General features: G+C 41.9%; 1 long non-coding RNA gene across 1 annotated transcript in view; it reads right to left on the reverse strand.

The window, feature by feature from the left end:
* LOC139697815 (uncharacterized) overlaps positions 1-26230 on the reverse strand; it is a 984864-nt gene that overhangs the window by 370394 nt on the left and 588240 nt on the right. The window lies entirely within an intron of this gene.

Here is a 26230-nt window from a genome sequence, read left to right on the forward strand (position 1 = left end):
AGAGCGTGTATATATGTAATTTTCGTTGTAAGAGTTACCTTTGACCAAACTTGACCGTTGCCACCAGGAAAATCGCCTAATTGCAACGTAATTGTGTAAATAATAAAAATAAATATGGACCAACAAAGGAAGGTTACACTTGGGGGATTAAATAAAACGGTGAGATATGGGACCTGTTTAAATCACAAGACATATCGGCAGGTGATATTGATGGGTGAGATTAGAGGGGCCACATAATTAGAAATTAAGGCAACAGCATGATGAACCAGGTATAATAAGAATAACCAGAATAAGCAGACCTCGGAAAAGAGTTCGAAAACGTTGGAAAGACCAAGTGATGTTAAAATCGGGAAAGATGGGGGTAACTGTGGAAGATGTTGGATGCCTGAAGAAATGAAGGCTGACTTTTAAGGAGGCCTTTACCACATTATATGTACGCCCACGTATCATTCCCACGACCTTTTTGCCAACTTAAGTTGTGTTTTGGACGTTCCCTGCCAATATTATCATTAACTATCGCGAGAACTTTCTTTTGCTTGCCGCACTTCCCTTTCGCCTTCGTATCTTCGTTACTTATACCTGCTTCCATGTTGTCTAAAGAGTCTGTTCTTTTTCTTTCTCTACCCAGCTTATCCAACATTCTCTCTTTCCACCATTTTTCAGTATATTCTCCACCCACTTTCCCTTTCTTTTTTTTGATTTCAATCAGTAACTTCCCCTCTTTTCCCACCCTATTTAAAATCCCAGTGTTTGTCAAATTATTTACCCTCAATCTTTTGTATAAACATTAGGTTTCATATTCATAAGATACTACGCTCCGTATTAAAACCTTCATTAATCGTACTTAGTGTACCTGTAGTCAGTTTTCTTCTTGTGAATGACTCGCTGTCGCACCCTCTATTGCTGACGCAATTTTTATACCAATTCTTCTCTATTTTCTCATCTCTCTCTCTGTTTTCATCCTTCATACTGGCTAAATACACGAACTACCCAATCCGCTCAGGCTGCTTCCCCCAAGAGAGTTTTATTTGCATTTACTCCACTAGTAATTTTGTTTCCATTTGAGGAATGACATGGCCGTGGCGTAACACCTAAAGTATGATCTGAGTATCACGAGGTATGTTTGTAGGAGTGTTAAAATACATAATTCCCTTGCCCTTCAATTCAATGACATCAGAATAAATAAACCGTCGCCGGGCTTCAATGAGACCGGGTAAGCCAAGCGGTTTCTTATTATACACGGCTTTTCAAGCACCGATTAATCGTTAAACCTCCTCGGAATCGACTGAGGAATAATTAATGCGAACCCCCCCCCCACTCTCCTTGCCCACCCGAATAAATACTTTACGAGGCGCACGAACAACATTAATTGGTTTCGAAATCCCTCTTCTCCGTTCCTCCTTTAAGTATACATCCTTCTATACAGTCCACTCACACTCACTCGCCGAATAAATCCCTCCCTCATCAAGACCCAACTCGAGGGTCCTCCTACCCTTCACATCCCATTCAGATCGTCCCGCCATTAGATTTCTCCTTCCTGCGGATTCGCCCAACCTGGTGGCTACTGAATTTCTTCCCTTTCCCAGTTCGAATGGTTGTTTTGTAGTTGCAGGTAGTTGTAGTTATTGGGAGGCAGCCAACAGTTGAGGTCATTTGCACGACAGGGGAGATAGGTGAGTGAGTGATGGTAGAGAGGTGAATGTATCTTCAGAGAATGGGGAAAGGAATGGTAGAGAGAAAACCGACGTCGGAATCAGTCTACTCTGCGAAATACTCTAAGGAGTCGCTCAATTAAACGTCCCACTCAACGGACTGCGTGCGTAAAGAGTGCTCGTACACTTGATAGACATGTAGAGATCCGGGATACTTTCGAAAAATCCCAGCACGAGCAATCAACTGCCGCAGTGATTTGTGTTTCAAAAGCTTGGAGGAGGGTTTACGCGAATGTGAATGGGACATACGGGTGTGTAAAAAAATGGCGAAATTTCGTAGGAGCAAAGGTGAGGGTAAAGGAACTGTTGCATATTAAGGTGAAATGGAAGAAGTCACATAGGGAGACTCGAAGAAGACATGCATAGCGGCGAAGGAGATATAGAGGAGAAACTCGTGGATGAATGCTGTGTAAGAAGTGAGTGTAATTGGCACCTAAAAGCGAAGGAGGCAAGAAATGATAAGAAGTCTTAATAAGAGTGAAGGGCAATAGTTGGTATGAAAACCTAAAGAAAGGATTATACTAGAGTCTGACTCGAAGTTTGACTGAATACAAGTACATGGAGTCACAGCCCACCTGTTTCTGAGGTCTATGGTATGCGAAATGTAAATTTTCACCCTAAGGAGAGGGAAGAGTTCATATTGATTGTGACTTTACTTTTAAGACCTGCTAGTTAGACTGCAACACATCCGGGATTATGGCCGAGAGTTTTCCTGAGAAGCCACCAGATTGGAATTCGGAACCTTGTAATCGATATCTGGTCGTTTTAATCACAATAAAAATATGGAAGGAATAATCTAAGGAAAACTAAGTTTAGATGGGAATGGCTTACCGTAAGATTACAAATGTTATAATCTTTCAAGACCGCCCAATATTTGCCTAAAATTGCCAGACTACCTTTGAGAAATAATTATATTTCATTCGGAAAATTGGCAGACTTTGGTTTGATTCTTCCTCATGCGATGCTATTTTTCCGTCACCCTCATCATTGGTTTTTATTTCTCGTACCCTTCTTTACTCAAGCTACATGTCCATCTGCCCTTTGAACTTTCTCGTGGGACTTTTATATCTACATCTACCCGTCCGAGGTGGAATGACCCACGATTTTAGAGTTGCTGAGACAGCACGTTACATACTTCACAGCTGCAGACAGATTTTTTTATGATGATATCATAACTTTAAAGATAACACGAGATTAAAAAGAACAACCAAAGAGTCATAAAAATTACTGCTCTAAATAACGCCTTCATAGTGTAACATCGCTGACATTTCGGTCAGCGTGAATCGTGCAGCGGCTGAAGGCTCGGGGAACCAACATTATACCGGTAGATGGGAGTGTTTTTTATTTGGAGTCATGGAGGAAGTTTGTAGTACCTCCGTCGGATACGCATTTTCAGAGAATCCCTCGTAATCCGGGACATGAGATCAAGTGTGCATAGAAGTGCATTTAAAATATACGTGTAGTCAAAGATTTCCAACTAGTTTGTGCATGAATTAGTACGACGAGAGGAAAATTCATTTGATTTGAACTCTGTTAGTAGATTCTCGTCGCATTCATTATTTAATTACCTTGAATACACGGTGGAATTTATAACTCTTTCAACTGTTTTGATGGGAAACATTTTTCCATGGATAAATTGACCATTTACAAAGCTAAATGAGGCACAAAAATTAAAAAAAGGTAGTTATATTATTTTTATCGTTATTACTCTATTCAGTTTCATCCTTTATCAATTTACTAATTACTCAAATTTAATTGGGTCCATTCATCAGATTAAGAATCTGATTCAAATGATTGGGTGATATTCTATTATATTTTATTAAAAACGTGGTGTATTTATGAGCTGAAATGCTACAATTCTAAATCGACTATAGCCATCGATGAAAATCTGTTTTTAGAGACAAGGGGATGAACTTCCGGCCTCAGTTCCCATCTCCTACAAAATGATTACCGAAGGGACGAAATGCCCGCAGATTTTCCTGATTTCGTTTAAAAATTGAATGGCTGCGACGAAAATGACGGATTTCGTTCAAAAACGCGATGTCCTACTCATTTCGAAGGTGGGATATGGTCGTCGAAAGGTGTGTATACCGGTACGACTCATCAAATTTTGTAGACGCCTCCGAACAAAGAAGCAAGCTCGCAATATCTACAAACAAAGCCGTCGATAAATCGACCTGACTTGCAAATAGATCCGCAGAGATACTAATGCTTGAGGGCGCGTAAATACCATCATGAAGCTCAAAAATTTACCTTTTAAACATTGAATTCAAGTTCAATTTTGGAGCTGGATTTGATTTTCCGCGCTGAAAATAATAATATCAAATAAAAATATTTATAACAATTTGTCTTAACAATTTCTGTCAAAACTCGCAACCCATTAAATCGCTGGGAAAGAGAAAGAAAATAAAGAATGTGTTGCTTAGAGACAAATCGTTACACACCTAGGATATGTTTAAATTTTGCAACCCTGTTTAAATTTTGCAACACGAACTGTTTCACTAGAATAAAAATTTGAAACATAAATTTAGTAGAATCTATCAAAAAATGCGTTTTGTACACGTCGCTATCTTGGGAACGAGACGTATGACTCGATCAAGCAATTGGGTACCTCGTTCATGCCGTGTGTTCCGATCTTATTTCTTTGAGCAGTTTTTTTTATATTATGCATCAGTGGTATAATTCCTTCATTGGATTTCTGTACAACAATTCTCGCAGCGCGTGAAGAAATTTAAATCGAGAAAAACCTTGCTCCTTGTTAGAACTAGAAATGTTAGACGTGAAAGTTGGGCCGAATTGTGAGAATAACCGGCTGGCTAAAGTCTAAGACACTTGCGTCTTTAGGAATAAGCTGCCATTCATCGTGCAGACTAAGCGATGGAACCTAGAGCCAATTATCACTCCTCTATTAATTATTTAATATACCACAAGCGCGCTGCAACCCATGATTCGAGTCGGTCCAAGGATGCCCAAGAAGGGAGGCAGTGGGATGTGTACAATCCTTCAACTTGTCTCACGTACAACATTTGCATTGGCAAGGGTGGCATTACTTTCCATTGCATATTTACGGAGCCGTATTCCATTTCTCCGCGGATGAAGGAGACCACCTTGCCTCCTCTCCCTCCACAGTCCCGAGTGCACACACCCCTCATTCCCCTCGAAGTCCTTCTGTTCCATTTGCTCGCGCCACCACGAATCTTGCCCCTCCTCCACCCCCGCTCCGCCCGCAACCCCAGTCCCCCCTTCTCCCCCCCTCCGGCTCGTCCGGAATTTAGTTTGATCCACGTGGGTAACACAAAAACGTCCCTCCCCGCGCCACCCCCCTTCCTCAAAACCCCTTTCTCCACTCCGAAATCTACTCTCGATTATCTCTGGTCCGTTTTTAACCCTTTCGTCGTCGTCTCCTCAGCCCATGCCAACCAACCCTTTTAACCCTCGCTTCCAACGCAACACCCCCACCCCTCTGGAGCCCTTCCCAGTCCCGAGCGCTCCCAACCCAATTCCGCCATCTGATAATTTTCTCCTTTGGTTAATTAATTTCTCTCTCTCTCTCTCTCTCACTGCCGCAATCCCTCCCGCGGCGTCCTCGTGCGCCGTCCCATCCCTCCTCTCTTCCCGCCACCGCCGCCTCTCGAACTCGCTCCCATGACCTCCTCTCACCCCCTCTTCTAACCCTGACCCCCCCTCTTCCCAGACCTTCCCTTAGTCTCTCAGATCCCCACGCCCCCTGCCTCCCCACTCACGCCTTCTATCTTCAGATCATCTCTCGGCTCCGCTCTCGTCCCATCTTGCACGGGAAAAGGGTTCCACTTCTGTTTAATTTTTAAGGGGTGATACCTCTCTTCCCATCCCCTTAAGGGTACCAACATCAACACGGACACCTTCTCTTTGGGTCCTTTCCTTATCTCCCGGCCTTCTCTTCCCTCTACCTCCCGTCCCTCTCTCTCATCATGGGCCGCACTATGCTCCGCACCCCCCCCCCAGGGTGATCGTCACGCACACGCTCGCCTCTCCTTCACTTTATACGCAGGCGTGTATGCATGGCTTTATGACGCTTTTGAGGGAATTAAGAAGGGGGTGGAGATGAGGAACGTCGGAGAAGAAGGTCGGTCTCAAGGAGGTGGTGGATGAATACGAAGTGCTAATTTTCTTTCTAGCATTGAGCCAAAACACGATGATCATTCAAATACGTTTTTCTCTACACGTCTTCCTTGAGAACTATGAGTATTTTAAAAATTTTTATAATAGATAATCTACAGGTTAAGGTAGGTTTTGGTTGATAATAATTTCGAGGGTGATAGGGGGAAAAAGTCCATGAATGATCGTCGGGACCTGGCTAGTTGCTAAAAAGTAAGTTAGTACTTCATATTCATCCACTACCTCCTTGAGATCGACCTCTTCTTAGAGCCAATCCCAAACACAAAATACATTAACTGATTATTCCATTGGTGGTAAATGTGACGAAAATATTTTCCTAAAAACTAATTTTCGTTTGCCTTGTGATTTAACCCAACGAGTGTAATATACAGGCAATGTGATCTAAATTCAATCTACACAAGTGTTTTTTTCATTTATGGCTATCAAAAACCCGTTGTTCCCTGAGTCTCTTTTTTAACTATGCATAAAATTAGTATTTGATATTAAAAATACAATAAATAGCGATTCATATCCTAGTTTTGAAGCAAAGATGGATATGTTCCGAGCTTAGATGTATTCATGTATTCAATTGATCGTATTTGCTTAGGAAGGAATACATTGAGAATGAAATAATAGTTTATCGGAATAATAATCCCGTCTCGGGCCTGTGCTGTCATGCCTCTGAACGGCTCATACATGGTACATATCAGTTTGAGATCCTGTGACTCACTGAAGAGTCTAATGCATGATATCAGTAGAGAAGGATTCAAATCTCTCAAATAAATCTTAGTTCAATTGCCGAGTGTTAGGATAATGCAGTAAAAGAGTGAAATAGTTCTTCTTCCATCTTGTCTAGGTAAGGTTTATAGGGAGACAAGAGTATGTTGGATGCATGGGGAAGGATTGGTAAATGGAATTTGAATCTGAAAGATTCATTAAAAATATTTGTGAGGGATGAGGTGAACATGATTTTTGGTTGACTAGTTTTAAAAGAGGCACTTGTAGCCATGAAAAGGCTACGAGTTGGCTGTTAAAAAATCACATAGCATTGGTGTCCGCTTTGAATTCATAAATAGTCATTAATGACAACGTTATTCATTGAGAGGTCTGACTATCCATGCGAAAAAAAATTGTCTCACGAATTTATTGTAATGTATTTGTACTTTCATTGCCTCCATTTGTCCATCGTAACAACGTCAATTTAAGATTACCAAAAGGCTTTGATGACATGATGAAGTTTTCATCAACCATTACTTTAATGTTGAACACTTGTCATCAATCCACGATAGCATTACCTGGTGTTATAGCACTCTCTGCCACGCTCCCTTAACGCTCGTCTCCGAGGGCATGACGTTGATGTAGATGCACCCACCATTATCACGGAATCGACGCGTGTCGTCGTCCCTCAGGTATTACGTGTCTAAAAATAGCAGCCATTCAAGGAAGACGGAGAATATGTATGCATATTTTTTTTAGGGCTTCAGTAATCCACGCTCTTGGCGCTCTTCTCTTCATATTCGTTTAATGGTCTTGAGGGTAAAACCTCCCTGCTCCCCGGAATCCCAACCACTCAGCGCAGCCGCCCGAGAGAGAAGGAAAAAACTCGACACGCTTGCACAAATGGAAAGGAATGGATGCCGCGGAGGAGACCGGAGGGATGTGGAGGGAGGAGGGGGTTGAGAGCGGCGGGAGAAGCCCCCTTTTTTCCCCTTTCAGGACCCCCTTCCAACACATTTCCAACCGCCCCCCCCCACCTATCCTTCGTCTACCTCCCACAGAAACCCCTCTCTCCGCTCCGCCACGCTCCCACGCCACCATTCTCCGGTTTACCCCTTTCACCCTCGAAGATAATTGGCTCCGTCGCAGCCGTCTCGGGATCCTTTCCTTCATTTATTTCTTACTTTATACATGCCTCTACGTATAAAAATGTTTCGACCTTTTTGTTTACCAGTTTATTCAGACGCTGTTTTCGAAAATGGTTCCCGCTGACACGCCTCCCCACCCCACCACCTCTGTGCTTACTCACGCCACTCCTTACATCAGGGCCCGGAAAGATTGCAATGTAGGGAAGAATAATCATTGACGAATATTTTTTGAGTGGGCAAGGGGTGAGTGAGCGGATGTTTACGGTGAGGGTTGTGTAGTTCTTGGAGCATCGGTAACATTTATTCGAACAGCAGGAAAGGAACAGTTACGTAATTTTATTTCAATTTCTCTATTATTTTTTCCGAGTATCCTATTCACAACTACAATCAATTGCATACATACGAGGGTCATCCGGAAAGTAGTACCCGTTCGTGAAATAAAGACACAAAAGTAAATATTAACAAACATAAAAAATTTTATTTGAAAGAGGATACTTTAAACTACTTCTCAACATAATCTCCAAGCAAATTAAGGCATTTGTCATAACGTGTGACAAGTTTCTGTATTCCTGCTGCATAGTCCTTCGCCGCCAGCTCATTGAGATACGCGAGGGACCCATCTTGCACAAATTTTTGCATAATGCAGATGGTGTTTAACAATTTCATGAACAATTGTTCGAGAAACATTGGGAAAATGCTCACAGATGTCATCAATTGTGACGCGCCGATCGTTCCTCACGAATTCGTCAACTGAGCTCACCAGTTGGTCTGTAATGACAGACGGTCTCTCCGAACGCTCATCGTCGTGTGTGTTCCCCCTCCCCATGTTGAAGTTGCGACACCACCGCCGAACAGACGACTCGTCCATTACATTGTCTCCATACACCTCCTTTAATTGGCGATGAATATCACATGGGCGAACGTTTCTTGCATTGAGGAATTTAATCACTGCCCTCACTTCACAACTGGCGGCGTTCTCAATTTTTTTAAACATTGTAAACAATCACAGAAACAACACAGGCAATGCTAGCGTCACGCAACTTGGCTCAGAGAAGGCAGACAAGCCACTGAAGCTATCTGACCTCGTCCAGCGGCTACTCGCGTCGTCAGCACTTCATGCGGCACGAACGGGTACTACTTTCCGGATGACCCTCGTACACACATACATATACATATATATATATATATATATATATATATATATATATATATATATATATATATATATATATATATATATATATATATATATATATATATATATATATATATATTACCATAAACACAGTAATCAACCAGAAGGTCGGTTTGGTAGGTGATGGCAGAGTTCACCCAGTACTAAGCCCGACGACGCGTGAAATTCACACATTCACAGTAGGGGGGCAGTTCCTTTCCCTTTGCCGGTTATGGTTTCCCAGGAAGACCTGGTACCCGAAAAATCACATAGTTTGGGTGGAGCTGCCGATGCCCAGAGTGTCAGTAGTCCAGTGCTCTACCCCGTGGACTACCGCGACTCCATTATATATATATATTTATATATATATATATATATATATATATATATATATATATATATATATATATAGTATATATATATATAAATACATACATAGTTATGATATTTATTCATTCACATTACTTTGAATGTATGCATTTATTATTCTGCTGCCGAAGAATGATGAAAATAATACAAAATAGTATTTCGAAGAGTCGGTGAAGAACGATGATTAAGGAGGGCACAAATACGCAAGAAGAAGTACGTAAATTAATTGGAAACGCCCTGAGCCATGATAGCTATCTAAAGATAAGTTCTTAAAAGGGAGAACTCACAGATGAAGGTCAAGGAAGAACTGCTAGAATCAGGCAATGGAAAATTTCCGGTAAATGAGGTAGGAGGGGATGAAGATATTGACAGAGGACAGGATGGATTGGTTTATCTGCTCCGAAACAAACCGCAGATTGACACCCGTGATGATGATAATGCATGTATTTTTCTCTGCGACCGCGAAAAAGTATCTTTATCGCTCATCTTTGTCGGTAAAAAAAAGAAAATTTGAATCCTCTCTCTCTCCTCCCCTTCCTTGTTCCCATCAACGACTCACTCACATTTCGCCTTACCCTTTCCTCCTGATCAGAGACTTTTCAATCTCCGTATCTCAGCCTTTGTTTTGCACCGCGAAAAATTTCCGAGGCATCACAAAAAAAATACGATGGGTTATTTACTCTGTATAGTTTCGACGCCAATGAAAAGATTTCGCTTCGATTTCGCCTGATCTAAAAATGGAGTGAAAATAAACTTACTCAAGTTACATTCACTGAGCAATCTCAGATGTTAAACATGAAATGTACTTTTTGCGTACATTTTTTTCTGAGTAAGTATTAGTAGTTGAGCCTAACTTTAGAGGATCTGCAACGAGTGCTGTCGTGTGGTTAAGTGGAAATAGTGAGAACGAGTGCTACTCGGTCGGGCGTGTTTTGAATGTGAGGTCCATATTCGTTAATCCTCGTCGAGTTCTTCTCGAAGGAACGTATCTATGACCATTTGCTGACTTTCTTGAGTGAGCTACGAGTACTTCTCAGTTCATCAGCCATGAGCTATAATCGTGCGGTCCAAATTTGTTCCTAAACTGATTTTCTTACTGTTTAAAGCGCTAGGAACTACAGTGCCATTTTCTGGATTTTATTTTGATGACGTTAATCCGGGGAATTTTATGCCCAGGACTAGGGTGATAACCTTTTTGAGTAAGGATGAGTCGGACATTTGCAACTCTGTGAGCGTCTGTCGTTAATAGCACAAAGATATTCTTCTTATCATTATTAATTGTTGTTTTCACTGTGCGCAATAAGGAAATCTTGGCATGACCATTAAAAATGCTTGATTTACTGTTATGATTTTATTTATAATGACTAGGACGCATATAGAGTAGCGAATTTAAGTATCTAGTTTATATTATGAAAGTGAAACTACATTCATTACCTCGATTTGATCATTAGCGAACTTTGAAAGTAACGACGTTTTAATGGTATTATTCATATTTCTACTGCCAATATGAATACTCATAATCGGACTTTAAGGAACTAATCCTCTCAAGATATCGTACTGACCTAGATAGGACACTTAATTTATGCTAGATATCAGAACATTAAGGAACCATTGGAGATATCTGCAGCGTTGGGTCACATTCTCTACCTGTGCCCTTGAGGAGGAGACCGTTGTGTGTTGAATTTCCATGTGGTAGTGGAATTTTGCTTTCTTACTGATAAAATTCTAGCTTGCACGTTATTGGATAATTTTTTCACAGTATCCTAAGGTGCAATTGGTTGTTGGATGATAATATGTATTTGCATGCGTGTAAAATGAGAGGATTTTTGCACGAATGTATACGCCACTGTGGGTATAGGTTTGCAAGTATGTGTTGATTTTGCATGTGGTTTAGTTCCCTTTTACAGGTTGTGACTTGATACCCCCTGCCACACGCCCTTGCGGCGGCTTGCGGGGTATTGTTTGGATGTAGATGTTATAGCTCTGAAACTTAATTGAACTTTACCTGCCCATGTTGTGAATAACTCATAATGGGGATAAACTTTATCACGATTCGGCTTGATAATCATTAGCTGCTCTAGTCACTGAACCGGCTTTTCGTAAATCTTCATCGCCATCTTAAAACAAATCGCCTTGTCTCGCAATAGTCTCTCCTTTAAAAGCAGCACCCTAACGAATCCCTGAGAGCACGCCCCCTGAATCAAGGTCACCCTATTCCTCAAGCCGGAGAAAGCCACCACCATCCTTTAAAAGCTGCTGCTGTTTTGCGTGGGACCTTTCGTAAGCAGGAAGCATGATGCAGTTCGCTTTAATTGGATATCGCAAAATCGCTATTTTTTTTTTACTCCCCCGAGATAAAAATTGTCGGCGGGCGGATCGGCGGGTGTTTCAGTCGGCGGATATAAACTTTAAACGAGGCTGGTAGGCATGTCGACCGTGCCGAGACAAAGGGCGTTCCCTTTCGATTTTTAACAGAGCTCCTTTCCTTTGTTGTCGACGACTGCATCTTGGACGCATCCTTCTCTTACTCGTCCTCCTTCTGCCCCGTCCCTCTTATCGGTCCGTCTCCGGCAAGGAATTGCCTGTCAAGGCGGAACTAACGTTTAACTTTGTGTACACACGTGTAATACCTGCAGTTTAAGATCTAGGAGTGAATGCGTGTGCACTGCAGGCACTCAAGCCTTTGCCAACACTATTCGAAATGACTAAATGATTCGGTGCGTTTTAATGCCCACTAATTAAACTTTTAAGTGAACGGGTTTCATTTCCAGGTACACAAGTGGTGTGCATTGACACTGATAATGCACATCCCAGGGTATATTGTGATTCAATAATGGGTTTCTCCATCAGTGTTTCATGGGATATCGACAAATATCTCAATCGGAATCAATGAAAAGGCCAGTCGAGTAATTGATGACTCGCTATTGATTGGAAGGCGTCGAAATAAAATGCATCCCGCTTTGCTTTGAACTACGTTCAAAAAACTGAATTTTCCGCAATGAAATAATATATTGTCATGATAAAAATGCTAATTCTAAAACTATTTTTAAAAACTAATTTGAAAAACATTTTCTGTTTGTTCAACGAACTAATTTTTGGCAGTAAGGAAAATGTTTGCTGTAAAACTATAATCATTTCTAGTGTAGGCAAATTTTTTATCTCAACGTGAAGGTTTTTAAGAACGAGAAACCAATATACAAATTTCATTGAAACAAAATAGTAATGAAACTTGCCGAAATGAGGCTTCTCCGAGGGCGTTGCGTATAACAAGTGGAATTTCCAAAAGATGTAAATACCTTGCACTGAATAAGTCCTATCTATCACTTAAGTCATATTCTATACGTTGCGTGTAGCACGCATGCAAATTTGCACTCATGATTTTCAAGGCAAACCCCTTGATTAAAACGGTTATTCTGTAGCAAGAAACGTACCAAAATTGGCAACTGCAGCATTCGTACTCACATTGCATTTTTATTACTCGAGAAACAATAGTTTTTTTCCGTGGTCAGAGAAACATGAACGAGATAATACTATTTAACATAGGTATACAAAAACTGATTGCTTACCAGAAGGTGATTTTTCTTGTGAAAGAAAAATCGTGCTTGCAGTTCATTTCTCATGTGTTCATAACATTAGCGTCATTTTAAATGCACTTGGACTTTCATAATAGCTAAATCTAGTGCTCTTTTTTGGCCCAAAAAACCATCCCCTTTTGCATCATAACGAGCATATTCTGGTAGAAAACATACTGTAAATCGAAAAAGAGTATCCATAAAAGCCTCGCAAAAGACTTTGATCAATTTCGTCAGAGTAAAGTTGAGAGTAACAGGCGGAGAATTGAGAAATAAATGCTATTTAAGGGATGTAATAATGAAAACTAAACTTAATGACCCTACTTATAAGGAGAACATCAGAATAGTCGTCTCTTAATTGATTTATTTTTTCTCTATCCGCGGTAAATTTGACGTATGATTTGAGAAATTTTTGTCAAACCTATAATTGCTTCGTGAAAAGAAACAGCGTTTTATTTAACACTCAAAGTTCGCCCCACGCATGTAATTAAATACGATGCTCAGAATGTATGTTCGATGTCTGGTCTGAAAATTTTAATCCTTAATTTTTCAAAACTTGAAGCGCAGATGTTCTTCTTTCTTCTAACGTTTTCTGTTATTAAAATTAAACTAATCTGGCGTTACTTAGCCAACAATTGGTGAGCACAAGTGAAAAAATACTTTGTGAAGTCCCAAAATTATTTTTATTTTCCTGCGAAAATTCAAAAATAACTCGTGGAATTAACAAAACTGTTTTGTTTACTTGTGTTTCCTGCTTGTGTTGAATATTAACTCCAAGACATCTTATTCCATTTTCTAGAAATCCTTGATAAAGACTATAATATAGCCACTCGGCCTTTTACTTTCTCTACTCTAAGTACCCCAACTAAAGATCCCAACTAACGACCTGGTGTTGCTTATTTTCGCATGCAGCGGAAACGAATTTTTCCCCGTGACACCGCTCGAAAACTGGCGGAATGTGAAAGAGTCGGGAGCGTACATGTGGATCCCTTACGGCGTAATCCCTTGTGCGGTGGAGGATGTTTTCTCCACCGGGGATTCATCCACCGCACATCTAATTATCGTGGAGTAGCCCCAGTGTAGATTTAAGATAGGAGTGGTTGATCTCGGGGCGGGGGAGTGGGAAGAGAATGGAGGAAGATAAGGTCAGCGGAGAGGAGACAGAGGAAGATGGACAAGGAGCGATGTGGAGGAAGGGAGTGAGGGTAGGGAGAGAACGCTGCAATGGAAACAGTTGAAGGGGATTAAGCGTGAGAGCGTAAGGACGAGGGAGGTGAGGGGGCAAAGGGAGGTATGGAAAGACACTCACCAAACGAACCTCTGAGCCCTTCCTGATGACGCAATTAGAGTTACGATACAACACAACTACGCTGACTTTAGCTAGGGGAGTGACTGGGACTAGTTTAGTTCGTAGTGCGATGTCCAAAGTCGGGAATACTGGACTAATTTTCTTCTGTCCCACCCAAGTGTCACCTGACTAAATCTGAGTGTGCAATACTTCGAACGTCAAAGGGGTCTGTGACCTTCCAGAGCCCACCCCTGACTTGATTAATTGCGTTAATTCAAAAATCTTGACACTTATTAGTGATTCTGAGGAATATTTTAATGGGCAGTTTTTTCCAGCCCAATTTGAAGGTAGAACGAAGACTGCTGACAGAAATGGTAGGAAAACTTCGTTGAAGGGTAATATTGTTCGAATTTTAAAAATACCCAAATTAAAATATTTTAATTATATAGAAGCCAAAAGAATAATATTTAATTGTATTCAATATTGAAAAGAAAAAGGTATCATGGGTGTTTAAGCAAAACCAACACCATTTATGGCTCATTCACTGTCTTATCCGCATCCAAACCTCCGCCGATTATAAGGCTTTCTTCTTAAGTATACATGGACTGACAAGAAAGGTTGAGAAGCTGAAAATGGTATGGACTCTGAACGAAAACACTCTGCAAGAATATAAAATGGAATGTCACAATTCCCTCTGAATAGTCAATCGCGCATGCGTATTGCGGTTATTATATATGTTAATACGGAATTTATCGTAAAAATGTATATATATCTCACTCGTTCTGTCATTCAATCACCGGATATCATCGGTAGGAAGTCTCACAAAACGGAAACAAATAGCGAAAAGGAAGTTCACGTTTATATTAATGTAAACTTTTATGGGTCTAAATTTTTCCTCCCCTAAACGAACATCATTTCGGTCGTTCTGGAAGATTACCACAAAAAATCAATCACAACACATTAATCCTATGCATAGTGAGGCATGTTGGTAGTTTTGAATTCCCAACGCTGCGAGCGTAGTCCAATTGAGCCTCTGGGGCTGAGTCGTTTTGCCCGGAGAGAGAAGTTTTAGAGGGATTCCCTGGTTAAGTAACACACGAGAAGAGCGGTGGATTCTACAGGAGAGCGTACTATAAACCGCAAGAGTAACTTCAATTCTTACTGTCATTTGGGCAATTAAGCAATCCTCGGAATTCATAAAATTAGGTGTGGATGATCAAGCCCTAGTCAATCAATCAGCCAAGGGGCATTGCTGAATGCATTTTTAAATCAGTGCGATGTCTATGGGGGTTGAATCGATAATAGAAAAAAATGGTTCCGACGGTTAAATGAAAGAGAAAGGTTAAGTTAAATTTTCCAATAGAAAGGCGAAAAATGGAGCAGGCGGAACAGTTAGTACATTTTGAAATTGTCTAAGACCAAGATGGTAACCGTATAAGGGATTTAAGCAGAAGAATTGAAGAAAAGAAGGTTTCACGAATAGGAAATCGATGGCAGAGACGGTGAGTAAGGAGGCTAGGAGAACGGTAGTGAAGGCGTTGGTAGGAAGTGTGCTTTTGTACGGCTCGGAAAACTTGGTATTTTGGGCAAGATGACATCTTTAGATTGAATGCTTTCGAGATGTGGGTTTGGAGAAAGATGGAAAAGGCGAAATTGATGAATAGTACATCAAAGGAAAAGGGCTTGGTATGAGAAGAGAGAGAGAGAAAGCGATGCTGGAAAAAATCCTAAGAAGGCAGGAAAGATGGATGCTCATAATTTTGATTGCCTATAGAATTCTGAAGTCTGTGATAGAGTGGTGGATTTTAGACAAGCGATGAACGGTTAGGAAAAGAAAAACAAACATACCGATCGGAAAGAAGGGAGGCACAAAGCATGCGGAATTGAAAATAAGGGTTTATTGTAGTGCATGGTGTCATACTGTGGACTATTATGTGAGGCTTAGTGATGTAGAGGTGGTTCGTCTCTTGTGCCCATCCAAAATCCGCCCTTAACGGTAGCGTTTCATGATAATGATAATCAACGCAACCCAGTAACTCTGCAACACTAATATCTCCCGCATTCCTAGAGGATGAACTCAACTAGCGTCTTTCACACTTTCCTCAAAATATATCTTACGTCCCCGCTTCGGGGTTCGCCGCGTGTTCCAGACCAAGTGGTCTTCCTTCTCTCACTCATCTCTTCCGCCTATCCAATTCCGCCGAGTTTTCCCACCACGCACCGCGGAGATCCAGCCGCCTAATGCAAATGCAAAAGGGGGGGGAGTGCTAGCGAGCCACCCTAGCGAGGACATGGCGGGAGGGACGCGGGTAAGGTTATGAGGGAGGTTAGTGGTGGGGAGGAGGTCACGGACAGAGGAGAAAGCCCATTGTAATGGAGTCACGGCGGCGAGGGCACATAAAGCCCTTAAAGCGAGGGAAGCGGAAGGGGAATGGTAGTGGTGGCATGCGGTAGCGCACCGGGAGGGAGATCCGTGGGCAGAGCAGGGGCGTGGCGCCTCGACTCTCTCACCATCCCCCTCTCCCCATCCATCCGGCCGGCCACCGAGGGGTGGAGGGAGAGAGGAAGATAGATTGAGAAGCGTAATCGCATCAAAGAGGCCGCGAGGTAAGAACAAGGAATCCCATTTGCCCTTAAAACTCGCCTACAACTTCCTACTCGAGCCCCTCGCTCTACATCCCTGCCCTACCGTCTCCTCTTTCCTCTCGCTTCTCGCATGCTTCTTCCCGCGAGGGATTGTTACCGCGGCTCGCTAGTACGAAACGAATTTGGTGTGGCAATTCAGCTTGCAATGCCCTGTAAAGCGAACTGTGCTGCCCACTATACAGGGAACTCTCATGGATAGCGAAGCCAGTTGTTTGTGGTGCATACACTACAGAGAAATAGGGAGGAGGAGGTAGCGGAGCTAATATGAAGAAAGTGTTGAAGAAGCCATAATGAATGGGTAAAAATTTGGAATTAAATGGTGTCTCTTATTTAATATATATGTATTGATAAGATGGGGAGGATATGGCAAAATTAAAAAAGCAATGTCCACAAAAACGGTTGGTGGAACATCACGCTGGGTTTAGCAAACAGAAGTTACCTATGTATACTTTCAGGGGAAAAAGAACCGTCGAGGATATAGGACTGGGTGGAAAAAGAGGCGTGGAAGAACAAATTATGGGACAAAAAAATTTAAAAGGGACTTAATGTCTCGTGGCTGAAGCATGAAAGGTAATAAAGCGACTGAATGACGTGCTCGGGAAATAACGGGAACTATTTTTACAAAGTAGTGTTTCATTGTACTCTCCAGCAAGAGGACAACAAAAAGTGTAATGTAAGCAGAATAGCTAAAGAAAAAAAATGGCGTTTCATTGGAGGAAACAAGTACTGAGTATAACTTTAACTAACGTGGAAATGGATGATGGAAGCCGAAATGTGGAGCTTTACCTTTCTACGTCTGCGAGCGCGTACAATAATAGCAGAGAAAAGGAAAGATTGATTGAGGTTCCACCGAAGAATTGTGACAAAATGGGAAAGGTGAAAAAAAGAACGGCTCTTTTCTTAAAAAAAGAAGAATGGCCCTTGGAAGATTAATTGCAATTTATAGTCGATTGACTTCACCGAAAACACGAATATGAGAACTAATTAAGCTCATTTCCCCTCGCAATATCTGACTGAAAACCCAAGCGCAATAGAACACAGAAATTAAATCTTCAGAGGAAAGACATGAATGAAAATTTACGTGAGGAAAATAATGGAAGACGAAAATGTTAAGAACTGGAAATGATTTTATTATTAAATACTGTGGTGTGGGTTGGAGAGGGAATGGAATGGTTATTTTTTATCGGCAGGCTGTACAGACGGGGGGAGGGACGCGCGTGGAGAACGTGGGAGCACATTTTTAATTGGGTTGGGGCGAAACAGATCGAATTCGCAAATAAATGATTTTAGCAGACGTGGTGGGGGGGGGGGGTCGGAGGGTTGGCAAAGTATATAAAGTGATGGAACGCTTTTGAGGGAGAAATAACGAGCGGTTAATTCCATTACTCCTCGAATCCGTAAACCCGGAGTAAATCGCGGGGGAAGTTCAGTCAATCTCCGGAGGGCGTGGCGAGCCTTACGGATTTCACAGAGCGGAGAGGGTGCGAATTAGCGTTTAGCGAGAGTTGTCGGTAAGCCTGTTATACAAATTTTCAGCAGTCGTGACTGGGATGTTGGTGCTCTCGTATTGGACGGTCTGGCGGGGGAGGAAGTGTGGGGGGGAGGGAAACTGAGCTTTATTGCATCCCGTTCTTCAATTTGTTAAGGAACGTGTCGACTGGGGAGAGGAGGAATTTTCTTTGAGCTCCCTCCGATTCCAGGAAATAATAAGAGAATATACATGTAAATACGTTGATTTATATCTCAAATTGGTCTCGTCCTGATAAAAATTCGATTAAATGGGTAACCAATTTCTCTGATATCACTAGTGTGCTGCAGTCGAAGTAGTTGAGTTAGATGTCACCTGTTTTTGATAAGAAATCGATTCTACAATGGAATCAAATGTGTTTTTTTCCTGAGCAAATACCAGTGTATTTTCTGTGATTCTAAAATTACTGTGACACTAGCTATACTCGTATTCCTAGGAAGTGCATTTCTGTTTCCAGCAATGTTAGACACAAAAGTCAAGTTCATTCTATTTCTTTTACATCTGTGTTGTAACATGATGTAACATGTGTATGATGATAATGTCTTTCCATGAATTTTAAGGTTTAATCAGAAATGAGTGAAGTCCGCGAATACAATCCCGCATCTGAGATTATTAACCCTCTGCGGATTGATCATTACTTGAATAACCGGTCTCAGAGAAACCGGAATAAATAAAAGATTTCCAAGTAATAAATCTTTTCGTCGACGCTGGATTGATATAAAAACTGTGGCAAGGCGTAATTAAAGGAAATAACATATTCAAGTTGGAAAGAACTCGTGTTCTTCCAGTCTTTTAATTCCTTACAACGCACATCAACGTCAACACGTTTATTTCAATTAACTATCTAAAAGAAGGTTGATCAGAAAGGAAAAAAACTGCATTAATAAATAATTGTTTCAACATCCTTTCAGGTTCAGGTAACATGCTCCTATACCGTTATACCTTTGATATTCTTCTCTCACGTATTTCATTCCTTGAATTCGTTCAAACTGTATTACCCAACAATCACAAGGGTCATATGGAGAATGGTAAACATAATACGGTAGCAGTATAATCATCGGTATTTCACTTAGCGGGTTCTGTCTCCATAAAACATTTCCGCGAAATATACCTCTGCGTTTGAGAAACTTGAAAGTTTTAATGCTATGATCTAACGGCTATGGTAACGTAAATTAAACAATCCATGAGGATTCCCTGCCAGAGATGCCGTTGTTTCGTTCCTAGTAATAGTAGTAGTTTACTGGGTGGCGGCCGAGAGCTGAGGACCTTGGCATCGTTAGGGATGGATGGGAAGGTTGGAGAGAAACCCGGTGTCGGCATCGAAAAGCGCAAAGGGTCATGCAGTTTAACGTTTCATCTGACCGACGGCGTACTCACTCGAAGTGCTCTCCACAAAGTACCTCAAGTAGGAATCGAGGTACCACTGAAAAAGATCTACCGTCTCCGGGATTCAAACCCGGAGCCTTTGGCTGGGAAGCCAGTAGGCTATTCACCAAACCATCCCGATCCAAGTTAAGTTTCTTGTTTAAACGAAGAGGTTAAGAATAATTTGCATGTTATCCCTGCCGTGTCACCCGCGTGTATTTTTTGACAAGGCGTTATTTTAACGTTTGTGAGCTTTGATTCAAATCATGTCTATTCTAAAATACGAATACATCAGAATCAAATGTGGGTAAACTCTATAGATCCTTCAGATTACGTTACCAGCTTATTTCACTGTATCATTTCATTATATAAATATTCGTTAATAGCTAATAATACTGAATTAAGTTGGGTTGAATATTTTTCAGAGGTATCTCGATCCCTACTTGAAGTGATTCGCTTGAGTGAGTACGCTGTGCGTCGGATGGGACGTTAAGCTGCGAACCCCTTGGTGCCTTTCGTTAAGAGTAGGCTAATGCCGACGCCGGGTTTCTCTCCACCCTTCATCCTTTCCTGTCCATCCCCTTTGGCGGAAATAACTTCAGCTGTCGGTCGCCTCCCCTAAATACTACTACTTCAGTTAGGTCCCACGCGCATATTACAATAAGGTACCAGTTAGAATCCCAGCGGTGGCAGGAATTTTCACTACGATTCGATTCCCTAATTGAGGTGACATTTGGGGAGCACTTCAAGAGAAGTCGCCAGTCTGATGGGGCGTCAATAAACTGTGAGACGCTATGGCGTACATCGTCAGGAGTAAGCTTATACCGAAGTGGGTTTTCTCTCCACATATTCCTTCCCAATCGGAATAAAAGACGTACCTTCACGGAATCGGCCGCCTTTCCCCGCAACGGCGCAAAGGACCTCTTCCGTCGGTCGCCTTCACTTATGGCTACTATTGTGCTAATTACGTAGGGTTCAACATGTTTGTCTAAAAAAATCATCCTTCTCAAAAAAACAAGTACATTTCTTTGCGGTCATTAATTTTTTTGACCTCATGCCGCACTCGGAAACGTACGCAAAAACACTTCGCTCGACCCTTCAGAGGTGAAAATTACCTTTCGAACTAAATTTTATAATTGTTCCGACGTCCGTCTCTTTCTTCCTTGCTTGAAAGTCTTTCGCACTGAATGCATTCGAAAATGCATGGTCGTAAAATACTGCGTTCATAGTAGAGGGGAGGGGGAAAAACCGATCACTCGGAAACTCGTAATCGCTTTTAAGGAATGTAACGGGATCGAGATGGTGCGGGGGCTAGCGTACTGGCTTCCCACCCAGAGGGCCCGGGTTCAAATCCCGGCGGTGTTGAATATTTTTCAGAGGTATCTCGATCCCTGCTTGAGGTGCTTTGTGGAGGGCACTTTGAGTGAGTACGCCGTCCGTCGGATGGGACGTTAAGCCGCGGACCCCTTGGCGCCTTTCGTAAAGAGTAGGCTAATGTCGACGCCGGGTTTCTCTCCACCCTTCATCCTTTCCTATCCATCCCCTATGGCGCAAATGACCTCAGCTGTCGGTCGCCTCCCCTCAAAACTACTACTACTAGGAATGTAACAGTCTGCAGCTTTCCGAAGAAATAGATGAGGGAGGTTAGGTTTGGGAGGGGTTGTAGGAAGGTGGAGGGAAATTATCTGTCTCCTCCGACGAGCGGTGTGTTTTTAACGACGGAGTGTAATAGCCCCAGAAGTCGGGGTTGGGACGAAGCAGTCTAGCGGCTACGAGAGGGAAATGGCAACGAAATGACGCGCCATTTTCCTTTAATTTTTTTTTCCTTCGAAGGTCGCCTCACCGACCCGAAGGCTTTTTTTGAGTATTTCATTCGCTCGTTACATTTTTGCAAGCCTCCATTTTCACTCGCCGGCCACCCCGCCGCGACCCCCCTTGCTCTTTAGCGCCGAAACCGTTTCCTCCTCGACATCACGACTCGAAAACATCCCCCCTCCCCGCCGGCCACCTCTTTCACGTTTCGCTCCGTGTTTACGACCCATTATTAATAACCATCTCGCGCTCTCGTTTACTCCGCGACAACTAGGGTTTCGCTCCGGTGATGAGGTCGAGGAGGGAGAAAAATTACGAATGCCGTCTTCTCAGGACGCTCGAAATGATGACCGTCGGAGAGAAATGGATATTTAGTTCTTTTAAAAATTCAAGTGTACATATTTATTTTTTTCAACCCCACGGCACGATTACCGTGTGGGCAGCAAGGTATGGGAGGAAGAGCTTCCTTCGCATCGACAATGGTAAGTGGTAAACTCAAGGACGGCGTTGCTGGATATAGCGCAGGCAATAATAAAAGTCTGTTAGTCAGTCCCCTAGGCACAGAGCACAGTGAGCTCTTTATAAAACTTCTTCCATTTATTCAGCATTTATCCGAAGTATTATTCTTGTGCTAGCGATTTCGGATACAATAAAGGCTCGGATAAAATTACTTCGGATGGAGATCCGCGTGCAGAGACGATTTAGTGAAGTTAAGGACATTAAGGGCATGCGTTACTGTTAAAATTTTTAGTCTTTCGATGAAATTTCCAGATCTTTTTTATTCTGTTTTTTTAAATTTATTTTTTGAAGGATAGAAGTTGGACATAATTTCTTCCATTTCGAATTTGCCCACCTTCGGCTGCAGATAAATAATTTCGAGATCCTCGCCAAAATCGGCGTTCCCAATGCGCTAAGCGGAATGAAATTGGTTGAAAATGTTTCCTTTTTGAATTCACAGAATAATTGCCAAGGCGAGAGATTGCAGTCGAGGAATTAGCTGGCAACGCAATGCTTCTCGTATTCGGATGTGGGAATTCCACCCAATGACCCTATGGACGACATTTTTGTCGTTGAAAAAAGAATTGCGTAAGCCAATGATTTGTGCATGATTGAGTGGTGTCCAAGCAACCTACTCACCTCCGGGATATTTTGTGGATGCATTTGGAGTGGAGGAACTAATAACCGGGACCTTGAGCAGAGACTGCAGAATCAATTGATAATGACTATATTGTGAAGTATAATGTTGGACGTTTTTATATATAAGAATAGAGAATATCACTTCTGAGGTTCGGAGCCTACTGACCGATGGAGAAGATAAAAGCTTAGAGGGGAAGGAAAAGGAACATGTGTTAATTTGGCAAAGAGAAGATTAATGGTGGTTAAAATTTTAGAAAAGAGTGGATGGAGGAGAATTTAAGAAGAAATGTGATCAGTGGTATAAATGAAAGTGCTGAGTTAGTGGAAACAGGAACTAAAAACTATAAATACGTGGTAAATAGACATAAAAAGGGTTTAAAAATATAATGTGATGAAGAGAGAATTAGTGCAGAGAAAATGATTTTTTCTCTAAAAAGATGCGTTACAATATAGTTCAATAGCGATGTGTTTTCGGAGATCGGGCTAAACAAATGCTCTGTATGCAGTAGAATACTTGCTATTAAAATAATCAGTGCAAAGTGAAAAGTAAAAATACAAAGTGCAGTAATGTTTATGAATTTTATTGCTAATATAGTCGTGGCTTTGACATCCTTGCAAATGACTTCGGTGCTATTGCCTCTAACTCTGCTGTTCGTTTTAGAGCTTCATATTTAAAAAAAATAAATTCACAACCGTGACTCTGCCAATGCTGCAAAAGGGCGCATGTTTCCTAGAGTACAGTGTTCGCGGCCGGGGTCGAGAGCAATGTGCACCACACGAACCGGTTAAAAATCGCGAGCGGATCACGGAGGTGCGGCTAAAGGAAAACTTTTCTTTTGAGGACTTAGTCCGCTTCCACCCTTTTAGAAGGTTTTGCGAGACTGAGGAGGTTTTTGCGAGACTGCCTCGGCTGCTTTTAGGAAAAATAAACAGTTGTGAGAAGTCGAAGTGTTGTAAAGGGGTGAGCGATGCAGTTAAAAAAAACGCAGGGTGTCAGAGAGAAAAAGGAAAAGGATAAGGAAAATTAACAGCACCGTGCGCCTCGCAATTTTTATCGCCAACTCTTCTTTCCTTCCCCCTCCGCCTTTCTCTTCTTTTTTCCGTCTCTTTCTATTCGCGTATTTTTTTTTGTTCGAGAAACAAAAAAAACTAGCCCGAACACGATAAAAAAACCGATGAAACTTTAATTATTCTCGCGGAAAACACCGACTCCGGCCCTTTCGCTTAAAATCCAGCTCCCGTTGTCGCTTTAGAGTCTTGTAAATTATTTCCTCGCCCCGGGCGTGGTGGCGGGTCCATGGGAGGAGGGGGTGGAGGATGAAAGGGTGAGAAGAAGAGTTGGGGAACGGTGGCAGGGGAGGGGGAAGAGGGGAGGAGGAGGAGGAGAGGGAAGACGAGGAAATCCTGTTCTCAAACCCGCCCCCTCCCACTTCTCCGTCAGGCACACATATATTAAGCGCTAGGTGGGATTGTTTTGTTTAGGAGGTTCACGGGCACCCCGCCCAGAGGGCACTGGGGTGGCAGCGGCAGCGGTGGATGAAACTTTATTTGTATTTTTTTTTCTTTAAAGGAAAGGGAAGGTTCTCTCGTTTTCTCTCCCCCCCCTTTGCCCCTCCCTCCCTCTGTCTCTCTGTCTCTCGTCTGCTCCGTTTAGGGCGTTGGAGTGAGGGTGGGGGTAATGCGGGCCGGGAAGGAAGGAGGTGGGGAGAGGGGAAAGAGGACAATGGGGGTAGCCCGGGTGGGTGGGTGAGGGGGGGGGGCGTTGGTGAGATGCGAGCGGAACGGAGAAAATTGCCCAGGGGAGGTTATTGTGCATGCATATGCCTCTTGGAGTGGACGCCTCCTGTTCTTGACAGTGTAAATGGCCAACCACTTGTTTTTGACAGGTTGGACCTTTCCGCGTGCCTCGATACGTTTTAAACTTTCCTCCTCTTCCCGTGTGTAATCCTCTATCTCACTCTCTCTTTCTCTCTCTCTCTCTGGTCCCTTCTCGCTCCTAATTCCTCTCTCTATATCTCCCCTCATGTCTTTCTTTTCCATTAGCTCTCTCCCGTTTCGTTCACCCATTCCGCATTCTCTACCCCGTTCTCCACTCATTTCTCTCTCAAGATTTTCCCATTCATTTGGGCGAATTTGGAAGAAAATTAACGCACTCCGTTTTGCAGTTGACGACGACGTTATCACCGCAGTTGTCACTGCCATTAAAGGACGTAGGCTAGAGCAGGGGGAGCACTTTATCCGTCTTGGAAATGCTTTGAACAAATATGGTCTTAGAATTAGGGATAAAATAATTGATGACAAGGACAATTGGTATGGTTGTTTAGAAACAAATATTGAAATGTCTGCACGGAGGGAAACTTTGGTCCTTTCGGCAAGATGATGGACTCAGGTCGGTAACTTTTGAGATGTGTGGGTATGAAGAGGGACGAACAAAGGGAAATCGATGGAAAGGAAAACAAACGAAGCACACTAGGCATGGTAAGGAAAGAATGACTATTGTTGCGAAGAATCGAAACAGGTAAGCAAAGTGAATAGAAAGGATTTTAATCAACAACGGAGTCTTATATGTCGGAGGTGAGGCTGAAGAGAGTTAAAAGAATAGGTATTGTTAATGCGTTGAAGGTAGTCCAAATGTGTGCGGAATTGAAAAAGGATTTATTATAATGTGTGGTTTTAGTTTGTGTCGCGTTCGGTAAATTTAAAATGTAACGGTAATGAGTTTGCATCCAACCATATTAACCTTAAGTGGTAGACTGCGATTAGTTGTAATTATAATTATCGCCGTTAAAACAATAAATAGGGGGGGAGGCACTGGTGATATCCTCGGATGCAATGGATAAAGTGCATATGTAATTAAATTCATACAGAAGGAAACTTAAATCCTTTTTTGCTGAAATGAGAACCTGAAAGTATATGTTTAGCTATTAGGAAAGAAATAAGATTAAGCGGAATCATTCAATTATCTCAGAAGCTGTACTGTTCTTCCATTCCGAATACCTTCTATTTCCCTCCATTGCGTCCAAATATTATTGCTACCATAAAATCTTTATAATATCTCTCTCCATGTCGAAGTTTTTACTAATCTTTTCTTAATATCCTAATTCAACGCTCCTGTCATAAACTCCCTCCTCTTGGTGAAAGTTTCATTCCTTAACGCAAATCTCATTCTTATGTCCCTACTACGTCGACCATCTTGGTTCAAAACACTTTCAAACACGTGAACCGTTCCACCTGCTCTAATTTTTGAATGTTTAACTTAAACTTCCTCCTTTTCGAAAACCTCATAACCTTAGTTTAGTTTTGCTTGCAGTCAATATATATATATATATATATATATATATATATATATATATATATATATATATATATATATATATATATATAATACACAGTAACACACAATATAGAAACACAAAAAAAGAAGAACACTCACACGTTATTTCTTGATATTTCGATGGAAACATTCCGTCTTCATCTGAAGATATAGAGGTAATGAGATAGAGGTCATTACCTCTGTATCTTCAGATGAAGACGGAGTGTTTCCGTCGAAATATCAAGAAATAACGTGTGAGTGTTCTTCTTTTTTTGTGTTTCTATATTGTGTGTTACTATGTATTGTACTAGC

The sequence above is a fragment of the Hetaerina americana genome, unplaced genomic scaffold, assembly GCF_022747635.1.
Source record: "Hetaerina americana unplaced genomic scaffold, ioHetAmer1.1.p SCAF_8, whole genome shotgun sequence".
NCBI lineage: Eukaryota > Metazoa > Arthropoda > Insecta > Odonata > Calopterygidae > Hetaerina > Hetaerina americana.